The 13,768-nt window shown below is 28.6% G+C and overlaps 1 protein-coding gene across 7 annotated transcripts in view; it reads right to left on the reverse strand.

Moving 5' to 3' along the window:
- LOC119610880 overlaps positions 1–13,768 on the reverse strand; it is a 227,722-nt gene that overhangs the window by 172,416 nt on the left and 41,538 nt on the right. For 6 of the 7 annotated variants that reach the window (XM_037966331.1, XM_037966317.1, XM_037966308.1 and 3 more), the window contains exon 2: positions 7,236–7,374. The gene's annotated coding sequence lies outside the window, so the exon portion shown is untranslated. The remainder of the gene's footprint in view (positions 1–7,235; positions 7,375–13,768) is intronic. The other variant, XM_037966323.1, reaches the window with a different exon arrangement.

The raw sequence follows: 13,768 nt of genomic DNA on the forward strand, positions 1-13,768 counted from the left end.
AATCTCTTTAGGGACATTAGATATGGTTCCTAACAACTCAAAAAGCACATAAAATCGAATTGTGATGGTTGGTGGCATATCGAGTTACTGCAATAAGCCCTTCAATTTTACTTCGTGTTATTTATACCTGTAATAGTAGTTTACTTTTATCTGAAATTTCTTTTGGCCCAACAATTCGTTATTGACACTTGAAAATTCATAATAAGTGAACATAAAATAGCAAACTATTTTTTTCCTTTTAAATAGTAATTAAAATCCATAATGAATAACCGTTTACATGTTTGCTGTATTTATGTATGTATATTTTTATTGTTTTAAATATTTATTATTTGTCAGTAAAATTTTCTGTCAACAAATGAAAAATTCATTGAAATTTGTATGTCATTGTAATTAATTATACTGGCCAACATGAGCGCATATGACAATACGAAATTTTTAATTTAAAAGAGAAGAAATTATTTTATATCTGTAAGTGATTTTTGTATACGCTTCTGATTATTTTTTTAGTTTTCAAAAAAATAGTAATAAAAAATGTATGTCAGACATGTAATTTTTAATTAACATTTTCTATGTACACATACTCTATAGTGTTCCACAAGGCCAATTGAAATTATATACATATATTTATTTATATCTACATATTTGCTGGGATATACATATTTACAAAAAGAGAAAAAATTCATTAGACACGAACCAGATTATATAGTCTGAAACTTTCAATTTTGTGGAGAATAATTGGGTTTTTTTTTTTCATTTCATGACCCTGTATCCCTTTTAAAATACTTCAAAGTTTTAAAAAGTAAATTTTTCAAAAAAATATTTTAAAATATTTCTACTGATCAAACAATGTCAAATTTGATGTCAAGGGAACAACAGGATTTAGAAAATATTTTGTATTATTTCTATTTTATACTGTCAGGATAAAAAGATGTCAAAAATGTATTTTAAAAATTTTATCCTTTAATGTCTATTTAGGTTTTCAATATTATTTAAAACAAGTAGGAAATTATAGTCGGGCATGGCCGACTATAATCATAAAGAAACTTTTATGTTGAATTTTACCTTAATTCCAAAGTATTTAAGCAATTTATTGATAAAAAACTAATTTTCTAAATGAGGCTTTATATAGGTATATAGGTCAAACACGGGCCGATCCTCATTAAATTTGGAAAAAGGATATATCCTTTTTAAATAACAGTTAGTTATGTTGAGTTTCATTGTGATACAAATGGTTACAAGTCAATTTTAGACGTTTAAGTCATTTTTTGAAGGGTGGTTTGTATGAGGGCAAGGGTCAAATAAGGGCCGATCATTACAAAACTCTGCAGTGTCATTTATACTTATATAAAACTAATTTGTGCCAATTATTAGGGAGATAATAGTATATTTCACGAAATTATGGCATTAAAAGCCCAAATCGGGAGCAACGGTTGTATGAGAACCGATTTCAACCATTTTCAATAGACTTCGTCCCTGTGCCAAAGAACATGCTTGGTCCAAATTTCATCAAATTATCTTGAACATTGCGGCCTGTACCTTGCGCACAAAGTTTACCTGGACAGCCAGCCAACCTGACAGACGGACGGACATGTCTTAAACGGCTCAAAAAGTGATTCTGAATCGATCGGTATACTTTGAGGTGGGTGTAGGACCAATATTTTTGTGTGTTACAAACATCAGCACAAACGTATAATACCCTCCCCCTAATGAAAGGAAAAACTAAAAACGCAGTTTTTCTCCATTAAATTTATAGTTTCAGACGAGTATCATCCGATTTGTGTCTAATTTTGATTGTCGATCGGTGTAATATAAACAATTTAAGGAATTAAGAAATTTAAGTATTATCAATATATTCCAAAGTCCTTGCCATATATTTTCAAAGACTTCGTTGATATGTAGATAAATACATTCGTGATAAAATATGCAAAAAATGTCAATTATGAAGTAACGTCCGCCACACTTTGGAAAATATTTTCTGGTTACATACAACTAACCAGTGCAAATTATCATCAGTATTGCTGTATATTTAACATATTTACGAAGACGTCAACTGATATTACATTACTTTAAAAAAAAATCAGGTCTCAAGCTTTTACCGTTCGGACCCTTTCAACAGAAGGATAATCGGATGGACGGACATAGTTAGGACACAGAATATATACACTTTTGCAGATCTATGACCAATATCTCGATATGGTGCAAACGGAATGACAAAATCCATATATCCTCATCTTTTTTGATAGTGGTTATAAAAAGTGCTATTAAATTTCGAAAAATTTAATTTTAAAATTCAAACAAATCTTCATAATTCTTAAACATCTCTAAATCAAACTATTAAATCTATTGAAATTCTTAATATTTAAATATGTAATTGGTCCAGTTTTTGGATATTACCCATCTACTTAATAGTTGTGTATATATTTGGCCATATAATAACTCACTCTGACTAGTTTATATTAAGCTATTTATTAAGTATGTATGTATGTACCCATATGTGGGTGAATTTGTATATTGACAACTTTAATTAAATTACATGTATCTAATAGATGAAAAAAAGGTATCTACTTGTATTCGATTTGAAATTTAATATAAAACATGTAGTGCTTAAAAATATATGTGACAAGCAAACAAATCTCATGGAATTTATTCAATCAAATAATCTCTGCTTATTTTTTTTAATATATCTACCCTTTTCTATAAAATACTTAGAAATTATGAAAAGAATACACACACTTATTTACATTCTACATTCTCTTACAGACATTTTCATTAGCCATCAAAGTCTTTGGAAATTCACATATAGACGTGTTCATGCATACATTTGTAAGTATATTTTTATCAATGTTGTCGTAGCAATTTTTTTTTGCATTTTAACCATTATTTTAGTATGGTAATTCTTTTATTTTATATTTTGTATTTGTAAATCCTCTTATTTTTTGTATTTTCTGCTCCTATATCGATATTGATTTATAAACTTGTGTATAACATTGGTGTTGTTGTTATTTTTTCCTTTTCAAAGTATTGTAATCAAATACATATTAACCTAAAATGATGAAGCATAAGTTACCAAATTGTCACAGATTATGGATAAATTTGTTAACAAACAATACAGATTCAAAGACCTATTGTAACCCTTAGCAAACAGCGTCGGCAACAAAGAAAATGGAGTTTTTTTACAATTTTATTTTATTTGAACGTGGCTGACGCAAGTATTATAATATAAATGGGGGAAGAGGGATTGCGTTGCTATCAGTGGGGTGTTGGTTCCGTGGAAAACATAAAACATAAATAGAGGATTTTGTTTTGTATAAACAAAAAAATAATCCTAATTTTATGAAAAATGTTAACAAAAAATTTGTAAAATAGTTTATATTATATCAAATTCCAGGAAGGAAATTTTTTTGGGATACAGAATTTCAAATGTGATTTTAATTTGAATATTAAACAACATTATTATCAGGTGGAATAGCAATCCTCTTGGTGACTACATAAATATGTCTATTTGTTTCTTTAATTCAACTTATATATATAATTAACAACATATACTTACATCTAAAAAAAAGCAATCGACTCTTCCCAGCAGTTCAAAGGAGAGTCAATGCATTTGAAAAATACAGTTATTTTTGCTAACGTCTCAACACCTGGTTGGCTGCAATTCTTCTTTCGTCACGAATATACTCTTTGTTAACAGAAGTAAAGACTGTCCCCTGTGTAAGCGGAATGGTGACAGTCTTCACTTTACTGTCCTTAAGTAATCAATAGAGTAGACACTTATAAAAAAAAAAACCTAACCGAAAAGGCTCTTTGCCATTCATTGCCTCCTTTGGACAAGCTTTCTGATTGTCTCTTCGTAATCTATGGCGTGTCGATTGAAATCCTCCTAGGACAATCACATGTTAAAATTCCTAGTCTTCTGGGTAATCTACCGATCAGGCATACATCTAACTGGTAGGTTAAGCAACTAATTCTGTCCGTCCCGCCGAACTGCTGGGTTATTATTCTCTTCATAGCTCTTGTTTTATTTTAGTTCTAGTTCTATTATAGTTTTTACACTATTGTATTGTATATTTTATTTATAATAAAATATTCACATTAAGTAAGCATTTGTTTTCGTTTCTAAATTTCAGTGGTTACAAATAAGGGTTAATGTACGGGACTGACAAAACCAATCGCATACAAAAACAACGTCATATTGTGAATCAACAAAAGAAATAAAGGATTAGTTTTCTTAGGAAAATATCTACAACCACAATTTCAAAAGACTAAAACATAAAAGATGATTAGTTTACATAAGTCTATGCTTGTCTGTGTTTGGATATACGAATTTCGATAGCCAAAGGATAAATTTCTAAAATCAATAAAAGGTTAATTCAAAAAAATATATAAATACTAACTATATTAACTGGACTTTAGATAAAATATGTACAACAACAATGTACAAACATTTTAATGGGACGAAGTTCAAAGTATTTTTTGTTCAACATTTCCAAATGCATACATTTTTTTTATTTTATTACAGTTTTTATCGGTTTATATAAAAGTATAAATACCATAAATCTATAACTTTAAATTTATATTTTCTCCTGTCCTAACTCTTTTAAACCTCGATTTTTTTATTCAACATCTTTCGTTGGTATCGTAAAAATTCGATAATTTTTTTAGATTTTTCTAGACTTATGTAGGTTTTTAAATTTTTTATTATTGCTTTTGTTGTTCTTTGTATAAGATGTGAGTTTATTTCTTTTTTGGTATTGGTCAACATCATTAACATCAATTTCCCATTTTTGAACGTAATTTTGTGTTTGTTTTACAGTGATTTTTATGTTTATTATATTTTATGACTTCATTTGTTTATTGGTTGATTTTTATTTTATTTACATTCAGACTAATTTCAAAAATAATGTAAAACATTAAGGTTTTCCTTAATCTTATAAAAACTTCTGATTTAATGAGCATGTATAGTTCAGTTCTAGTTCAGTTCTAGTTCAGTTCTAGTTCAGTTCTAGTTCAGTTCTAGTTCAGTTCTAGTTCAGTTCTAGTTCAGTTCTAGTTCAGTTCTAGTTCAGTTCTAGTTCAGTTCTAGTTCAGTTCTAGTTCAGTTCTAGTTCAGTTCTAGTTCAGTTCTAGTTCAGTTCTAGTTCAGTTCTAGTTCAGTTCTAGTTCAGTTCTAGTTCAGTTCTAGTTCAGTTCTAGTTCAGTTCTAGTTCAGTTCTAGTTCAGTTCTAGTTCAGTTCTAGTTCAGTTCTAGTTCAGTTCTAGTTCAGTTCTAGTTCAGTTCTAGTTCAGTTCTAGTTCAGTTCTAGTTCAGTTCTAGTTCAGTTCTAGTTCAGTTCTAGTTCAGTTCTAGTTCAGTTCTAGTTCAGTTCTAGTTCAGTTCTAGTTCAGTTCTAGTTCAGTTCTAGTTCAGTTCTAGTTCAGTTCTAGTTCAGTTCTAGTTCAGTTCTAGTTCAGTTCTAGTTCAGTTCTAGTTCAGTTCTAGTTCAGTTCTAGTTCAGTTCTAGTTCAGTTCTAGTTCAGTTCTAGTTCAGTTCTAGTTCAGTTCTAGTTCAGTTCTAGTTCAGTTCTAGTTCAGTTCTTGTTCAGTTCTAGTTCAGTTCTAGTTCAGTTCTAGTTCAGTTCTAGTTCAGTTCTAGTTCAGTTCTAGTTCAGTTCTAGTTCAGTTCTAGTTCAGTTCAGTTCAGTTCTAGTTCAGTTCTAGTTCAGTTCTAGTTCAGTTCTAGTTCAGTTCTAGTTCAGTTCTAGTTCAGTTCTAGTTCAGTTCTAGTTCAGTTCTAGTACAGTTCTAGTTCAGTTCTAGCACACTTCTGGCTTAAATCTCGTTGAAGTCTATGTGTTTTCTGTAAACAAAGTGGCGTTTCATTAAGACCTGCTGTAGTGTTTTAGATATGTGTTTTTTCTTTATACATATGTACATATGAATATTAGAGTCTCCCGAGAAAATGTTTTTTGGGAATCTGATTATACAGAGATCAGAATTTTCAGTCGCTGGTAGAGAACTAAGAACAAAAATTTTACTTTTCTTTTTGCGTATTACGGGCAGTAATACGCATCGTTTGAGAGATGATAATACAAAATACCTTGTCTGGGGACACCCTATTGTAAGTACATATGTATGAATAAATATTTTTCTTGGTATGCGATAATGACTTTTATATTTATATACTTTTTTCTTATATATTTTGCGAATCTTGTTTGATTTTTAATAGCCATGACTATAAATGATTTTAGTTTTCGTTCTATGGGTATAAAAAGTAACATTTTGTTGTTTTCTATTGTTTTTTTACGTTATTGATATGTGTTTTGTGATTATTTTAATATTTTTTACATTTAGTTTTTTTTTTTTTTTTTTTTTTTGTTAAAATTTTATGTTTTTCTTCGTTTTATTATTGCAATTTATTTGTTTTGAATTTTTAGCTATAAAATCCCATTAAACATGCTAGAACACGTTTTAAAATTGTTTTTATTTTTGTATTGTTTTTTTGTTTTCTGGTGGAAATTGCAAAGACCGTTAGGCCATTTCAGTTTCCGTTTCCTTTTTCCGCTTTTGGGGTTTAAACAGTTAGGATTTAGTATTTGTGTAGTATTTTTTTAATTTTCTTTCAAAAAGGAAACTATTATTAAAATTAAATTGTTTACTTTCCTTGTTTTCTGATAAACCGTGGTGGAATATGGATATGGCCGAAATTTTTTATGTTGTAATATTTTTCAGAAAATCAATACATACATACATGTATGTAAGTACTTTTAGAATTTCTACATCCACCGTATTATATAAAATATGTACTTTTTTCAAATTTTATTTTTGTAAAAAAACTATTGAATGTGTAAAATATTAAAATAAAGAAATTATTTTTTGTGGTTGTGCCTATAATATGATTTCAAATGTAATCATTTATTTGTGTATTTTCGATTATACTGAAGCAGTTAATGTACATTTCTTTAAGCTACTAAGTATTTGCTCTTTAAATTTGTTGTTTCACTGTTGTCTTAAAACATTTTAATAATGTGCGCAAATATAAAATTTTTCAAAATCATATGACCATGACACGATGTAATTGCAACTTATACTTTTATTATTGCACTCTTTATTTATTGTTCAATAAATTAAAAAATAAAAAAAAAAAACAGAAGAAAACAAATACCTAAAAATAGGAAAACAACTATTGTTAAACAAATATAAAAATATTTCACAACATTTGCAATAAAAATTTTCCAACAATAGATATAGTACTTACTCTTATGGAAAATTCTCTAAACAGCAGCGAGGAGACTGGGAAAAAGAACTTAATGCCAACATTAAAAGCGAGAAATTTGCATAGAAATCATGAAATTTTGTTTGTCGTAGAATCGCGTACTTACGACAATTGCAGTTTTCTGAAAATAGAACAAACAAATATAAAAAATAAATGCAATTTTCTTTTGTTGTCGTCATTATTACTGATGTTGTAGTTGCTGTTTTCATTTAGTATTTGCTATCAAATTGAATTTTAGTTAAAATAATGTTTGATACTAGATTATTTATCGACATCAACATTTGCTTAAGGATTGATTGAATCAATAATGATGATGATGTTGATAATAATAATGCAATGTATGTAGATATTTATTTTTTTGTACCTATCACCCAGCAAGATTGTTGGAAAGTTTAATAAATTATTTATTTTTTTAATTTACATGTCATGGAAATATATTCTTTTTATACCCATTCCGTTTGTAACACATCGAAATATTCATCTAAGACCATTAAAAGTATGTATATATATTCTGGATCCTTATTAAATTCTAAGACGATCTAGCCATGTCCGTCCGTCTGTCTGTCTGTTGAAAGCACGTTAGAGTCCAAATAGAAGTAGCTAGTGGACTGAAATTTTGCATAGATATTTTATATTGATGCAGTTTGTTTGGTGTTGAAAATGGGCAATGTCAGTCTACGATTTCGCCTAGCCCCCATATAAGGTCCCCTTCAGAAAATGACTTTAACGCTCATAACTGTCTAAAAATGCATCTATAGCGATAAAATTCGACAAGAACATTTGTTATAAGAACCTAAATCGCTTTGTAAAATTTGATATTCTATAATTGACCCTACCACCCATATAAGGTCCCCTTCAGCAAATGACTTTAACGCTCATAACTGTCTAAAGGAAGCATCTATAACGATGATATACGACATGAACATATTTTATAGGAACTTTGTAAAATTTTAAAAGGATAGGTCCATAATTGACCCTAGCGCCCATATAAGGTCCCCTTAAGAAAATGACTTTAACGCTCACAACTTTCTTAAATAAACATCTATAGCCATGAAATTCGACATGAACATATCTTATAGGAACCTAAATCGCTTTGAAAATTTTTAAAAGGATCAGTCCATAATTGACCCTAACCCCCATATAAGATCCCCTTCAGAAAATGAGTTTAACGCCCACAATTTTCTAAAAGAAGCATCTATAGCGATGAAATTAGATATGAAATATTTTATAGGAACCTTAATCGCTTTGTAAAATTTTATAAGGATCGATCCGTAATTGAACCTATCTCGCATATAAAGCCCTTTCAGAAAATGACTTTAACGCTCATAACTGTCTAAAAGAATCATCTATAGCGATGAAATTTGACATAAACATATTTAATAGGAACCTTAATATGTTTGTTCAATATTGTAAGGATCTTTCCATAATTGACCCTAACCCGAATATGAACTGAATTCGGAAGAACTTCATTAAAGGACCTCTTCCAAAAATAACCCTGATATTCATATTAGTATCGATATATGCATAGATGTATTAAATGAGAAAATTATTTTGATAATAACAAAAGCATCGATTCTTAAATATCAATGTTTATTTATAAGGAAGCATTAATTTTCAGCAATGATTTGATGGTGAGTATATAAGATTCGGCACAGCCGAATATAACACTCTTACTTCTTAATATTTTGCTGGGTTTTTTCTTTTGTCATATAAATTTTTTTTATTATATTTGTATTTAATATTACATTTGTTGGAAAATTTTTGCAAACTTTTTCTCTTAGTTGGAAGAGCGAAATTAAAAAGCGAAAGTTGTTACTGGTTAATATTTTTCCAATACACATAACTGATTTTCAGAAGGCAAAAAAAAGTATGTACATTAGGGTTTTAACTTTTATACAATTTTTGAAAATTTTACATCGGCCCTATCGATTAAAAATTTTCCTCTTCCAAATTCAGTACCCAAACATGTAGATTATACAATTAAGAATTTTTGTAAATTTATTTGTGAATGGTTTTAGAAAACCGATTTGGGGAAGGATTTTGCACCATGAAATGACTCGAGAAAATGGTTTTCGTTATTGCAACACAACTGGCTACCACGCAGTGATAGGGCATAATTATGATTATAACTCTAATGTACATATGTATATCGCACTCATCATCATTATTTTTATATACTATCAACAATACTAACATATACATTTGGATATCTACACAGAGAAAACAGATTCGTTGTGACAACCGAATTTGTTTCCAATCGAATATAGGAGGTTACAGCAACTATCTTATAATTCGGTTGTATTTACTGAAAATTTTTAGTTCTTACAACCGCATAGAAAAATTATTCAATTATAATGACGGAATAAACTAAAAGAAAAAAATTCTATTGTGAATTATATTCAAAACAAATTTGATATTTTTCAATCTGTTATATTTAAAGATTTAAATTGCAATTTATTAAAAAAAAACTTTATGATAAATATTTGGCTTTACCGGAACTGGAACCCTCGGTATTCTTGGCTTTTTGAGGCCATTACGCACTAATGAATATAATGAATTTATTAGGGATCTTCCAACTGCAATTGATGGAATCTTGATATTTGTGGGTATCTTGTCTGCTAACTTGTTCATCAAATTGAGCTCGATCGATTAAAAACATGTAAATAAATGAAAAACATCCTTAGAAAACAGTTTGGAAAAAGAGAAAATTTGCGAAATATACATACATACATCTTTATGTGAGTACATGCATACATATTTATGCACATACTTTTGATGATCATCTGTATATACAAATGTATAGGCAGATATCTAGTTGCACCTACCCGTTTTATCGTAAATCCGTGGACGTTTATATAGTTCCAACTCACATGTAATTTTTTGTGTTTTCTATTTTTCGTTTAAGTAATTTTAATTTATTTTATAAACGTCAGAAAAACAATAACCATTTTTTATTTCATTCGATTGAGTATACCGAATTTACTTATATTTTGATAGAATCTATTCATATTTTGTAATAAAATATTCAGTTACAGAAACTAAATAGATACTTTTGGCTTAAAATATGTTAGTATAAATAATTTTACGATTACAGCAACCAATATTTGTAATTGAGGGCAACAACATTTTATATAATTTAGTTGTGTTATCCAAATAAATATATTAGTTCTCACAAAGGTACTCATCGGTTTACCTAACCAAATACAAAATGGCTGTAACCTTAAATAGATTAAAACAATGGTTTTGTAATTTATGTGATTGAAAATCAGTTGAATTTATAGATTTTTTGGATTAATAATCAAATTACAGTTTTCGTTATGGAATATTTATATAACCAACCGATTTCCGAATGAACTGTTTTCTGTGTGTATAATATATGTTTCACCAAGCATGATAAATATGTACTTATCAAATACTATGAATATGGTTGCTTGGGAAGATGGAATGTTGTTTGAATGGTTTGTTGCCTGCTAGATTTTTGGGTAGTGTTACAGTTGAATAAATATACATACATATATAGCTTAAGTTCTGCGATGAATGGGAATATTGCTAAAAGTGTAGGTTTTATATTATTTTGTACAAAAGTTTTTCTATAAAAATGTAAATTTTTATATGAATGTTGTATCTATTTTTGAACTAAAATTTTTTTACAAAATAAGTGTATATAATTGGACTGCTTGACTTTACAGTTTCTTTAGTTTTCTTTCTTTAGGGTTTCCAATTTTGCTCCCCATATTCAATTTACTAGTGGAAGCATTATTATACATTTTTCGAAAATGTGTACGAAAATTGTAGGAAGGAAAGACGTTATCGGGGTAAATTCAGTCCAATAATATTTGACGGGTACTGCTGGATGATAATAATGGATCAACTGAAAGCCAACTATGTCATCAAATCATGTTTTTTTTTATTATTATATAATGCATATAATTTAAAAATTCAATTGATATTTTTATGGAAAATTCTCTTCCTATACAACCACCCCCTCCTCCGCAAAAAATTGATATTGATAGTTTTATTGACAGAACTTTACATTATAACAAAATACATATAAAATAAGTTCATGTGTCATGAAGAAACCTGTAGTAAACCACCAGACGTATGAATATTTTATATTAATAATTAATACGTATACGTATTATGACCATTGGAAAAAAAAAACTAAAAGCGTTAGGGTTGTCAATTATTCGTGTTTAAAATTATTCGAATAAAAATTTACAATATTTTATCATTCGAGCAGTCGATTAAAGTTTAAAAATTATTCGATTATTCGAACGAATAACAAATAAAAGTTTTTATTCAAATAATTTAATAAAATATAAATAAAATTTTACCAAACACCTTCAAAATCTTAAGATACGGGTAAAAAAAGGCTTTTGTACATTAATGCACTTATAAATAAGTAACTTAGTTAAATCCCCTCAACCTGTTTTAGATTTCTCAACGGATTTAAAAGCTGAGATCTTTATAATGATATATACGATGTTTAACTACCTGTTTTGCAGACGTTTTTACAAACTGTTTTATATAAGAAAATCGTACTATTTATTAATGTATTAGAAACAGGCCACTATCGAGTGTTGTGTGCTGCTTTTCATGGAAGAGAAAGATTTGTTGGTAAAAACAACACGTCCACTAAATGTATTTTATTTCAATGTTCTGAAACTCAGTTTCCTTTCCGTAATATCTAAGAATTTTCCAATCAATATTCGTGAGAAACGTTTCGCTTGATCAAGACTTTCTATCTGGGCTCAGTGTTTCAAAGTTTCCGACATATTCTGTGTCTGGTATGCGATCAGGCACGTTCAATGATTCTTTATAGCCTTGCAATCCATACATTGATAACGTGTCCTATAACCGCTTTTGGCTAATTCACCTAAAGTTATGAGCCATTCGGTTGTAAGTGCCGCCTCATATCTTAAATATGTTTCAATGAATATCTAGCAATGTTTTTAGAGCCTTGCTTGACTTTGAGCTTATACACCACTGAATTCCCTGTTGCAGTTTGATATTACACTTTTTGTCCAAAAAAGTCAACCAGATTATTGAAGCATAAGCTAGAATTAGTCTAATTACACTTTTATAAAACCAATGTGTCATAGTAGGATTAAGACCTCACTTCTCCTACATATCGCCCAGCACCGATGTGCCTTTTTTATCCTATCCTTTGTGAGGTGTCTCCATTTAAATTTTCGGTAAGGGGTTACACCGGTATCTTGCCCAGGAAATAGGGTTCAGTATACTTAGAAATTGTTGTGTTTCTTGTGAAAAGGCAGATACTTAAAGATTCAAAAAGTAACATTCAAATATTATTCTAATATTCGATTAATCGGCAAAAAATTTTCGAATTATTCTTTATAATAAATTGGAAATTTTTTATTCGTTCAAAGAAAAACAATTTTTTCTCCTCGATTAATCGAATAATTTTTACTCGATTGACAACTCTAGTCAGTACTAAACACTGATATGTCAAATCCTTAATAGCCTTTCATATGTTATTTTTTAAATCTTAATCTTTTTTGGAAATTTGTTTTGTGAATAAATAAATGATATACATATAAGTAAAATCGCCATCTGATTTTCGACTTTAGAAAGAATCTTTGGTATAATATTTGGATCCCGAGATATACACAATTTGATTTCAATATACATATATACAGACGAATATCACTAAATCGAGTTCGCTGTCATTATTTCTAACATTCAGAATAAAAGCCATTTCAAAAAGAGGCCCTTATATAGGGGCTATGTAGTATTTTTCGCATTTATTATATAGTCAAATCCTTGTTTCATCACACGATAATTAATATTTTGTTAATTAAATTTTAAATTTTCCTTTTGCAACAGAATCCCTAAATTATAAAAATATCTATAGATGACAACAACACAGCGGAACAGATAAAAGTATTTTTTTTAAGTTAGAAGACACTATATAATTCAAATAATATCAGTCATATTCACTCCATGGATTTTTAATAAGTTACTACAACGACCAAAAAGCGGAGAATGTATAAAAAGTATTTAAAAGCGTGTGAATGTCATTGAATATATAAACTTCTACTATGCCAAGAAAATTGTGTTTGTTTGAGCCATCATTATTTCTAACATTATTATAAAGCTACAAAAGTTACAAACAAAAAATTATCATAATAAGTAATCTTTTTTATATTGGAAAAATTTTCCTAATTTTTCCGATCGTATTTTATCGTTAATCGTTATGTAGTTTACAAAATAATCCAATATACAGAAAGCAGCAAATGAATCTTTGATTCCATTTTGTATTATTTGCCATTTTTTCCAACCATAATGAGTTTTTGTAACAAAGTTTTGTAAAACAATTCAAATTTTATTTATTGATGACTTTCGAGTAGAACATTGATGATGTTGATTATGATTGAACTAAACATGTCATAATTTGCTGGAAACTTTTCCTAAACTCCATAAACATTTTAATGTAGTTAGTTTTTATAAAGTTGAAAAATTATAATACAAAAATGTGTTCATGTATTTGAAAA

The sequence above is a fragment of the Lucilia sericata genome, unplaced genomic scaffold (genome assembly GCF_015586225.1).
Source record: "Lucilia sericata isolate MDLA Ls3-8-SP2 unplaced genomic scaffold, ASM1558622v1 Contig000029F_arrow, whole genome shotgun sequence".
NCBI lineage: Eukaryota > Metazoa > Arthropoda > Insecta > Diptera > Calliphoridae > Lucilia > Lucilia sericata.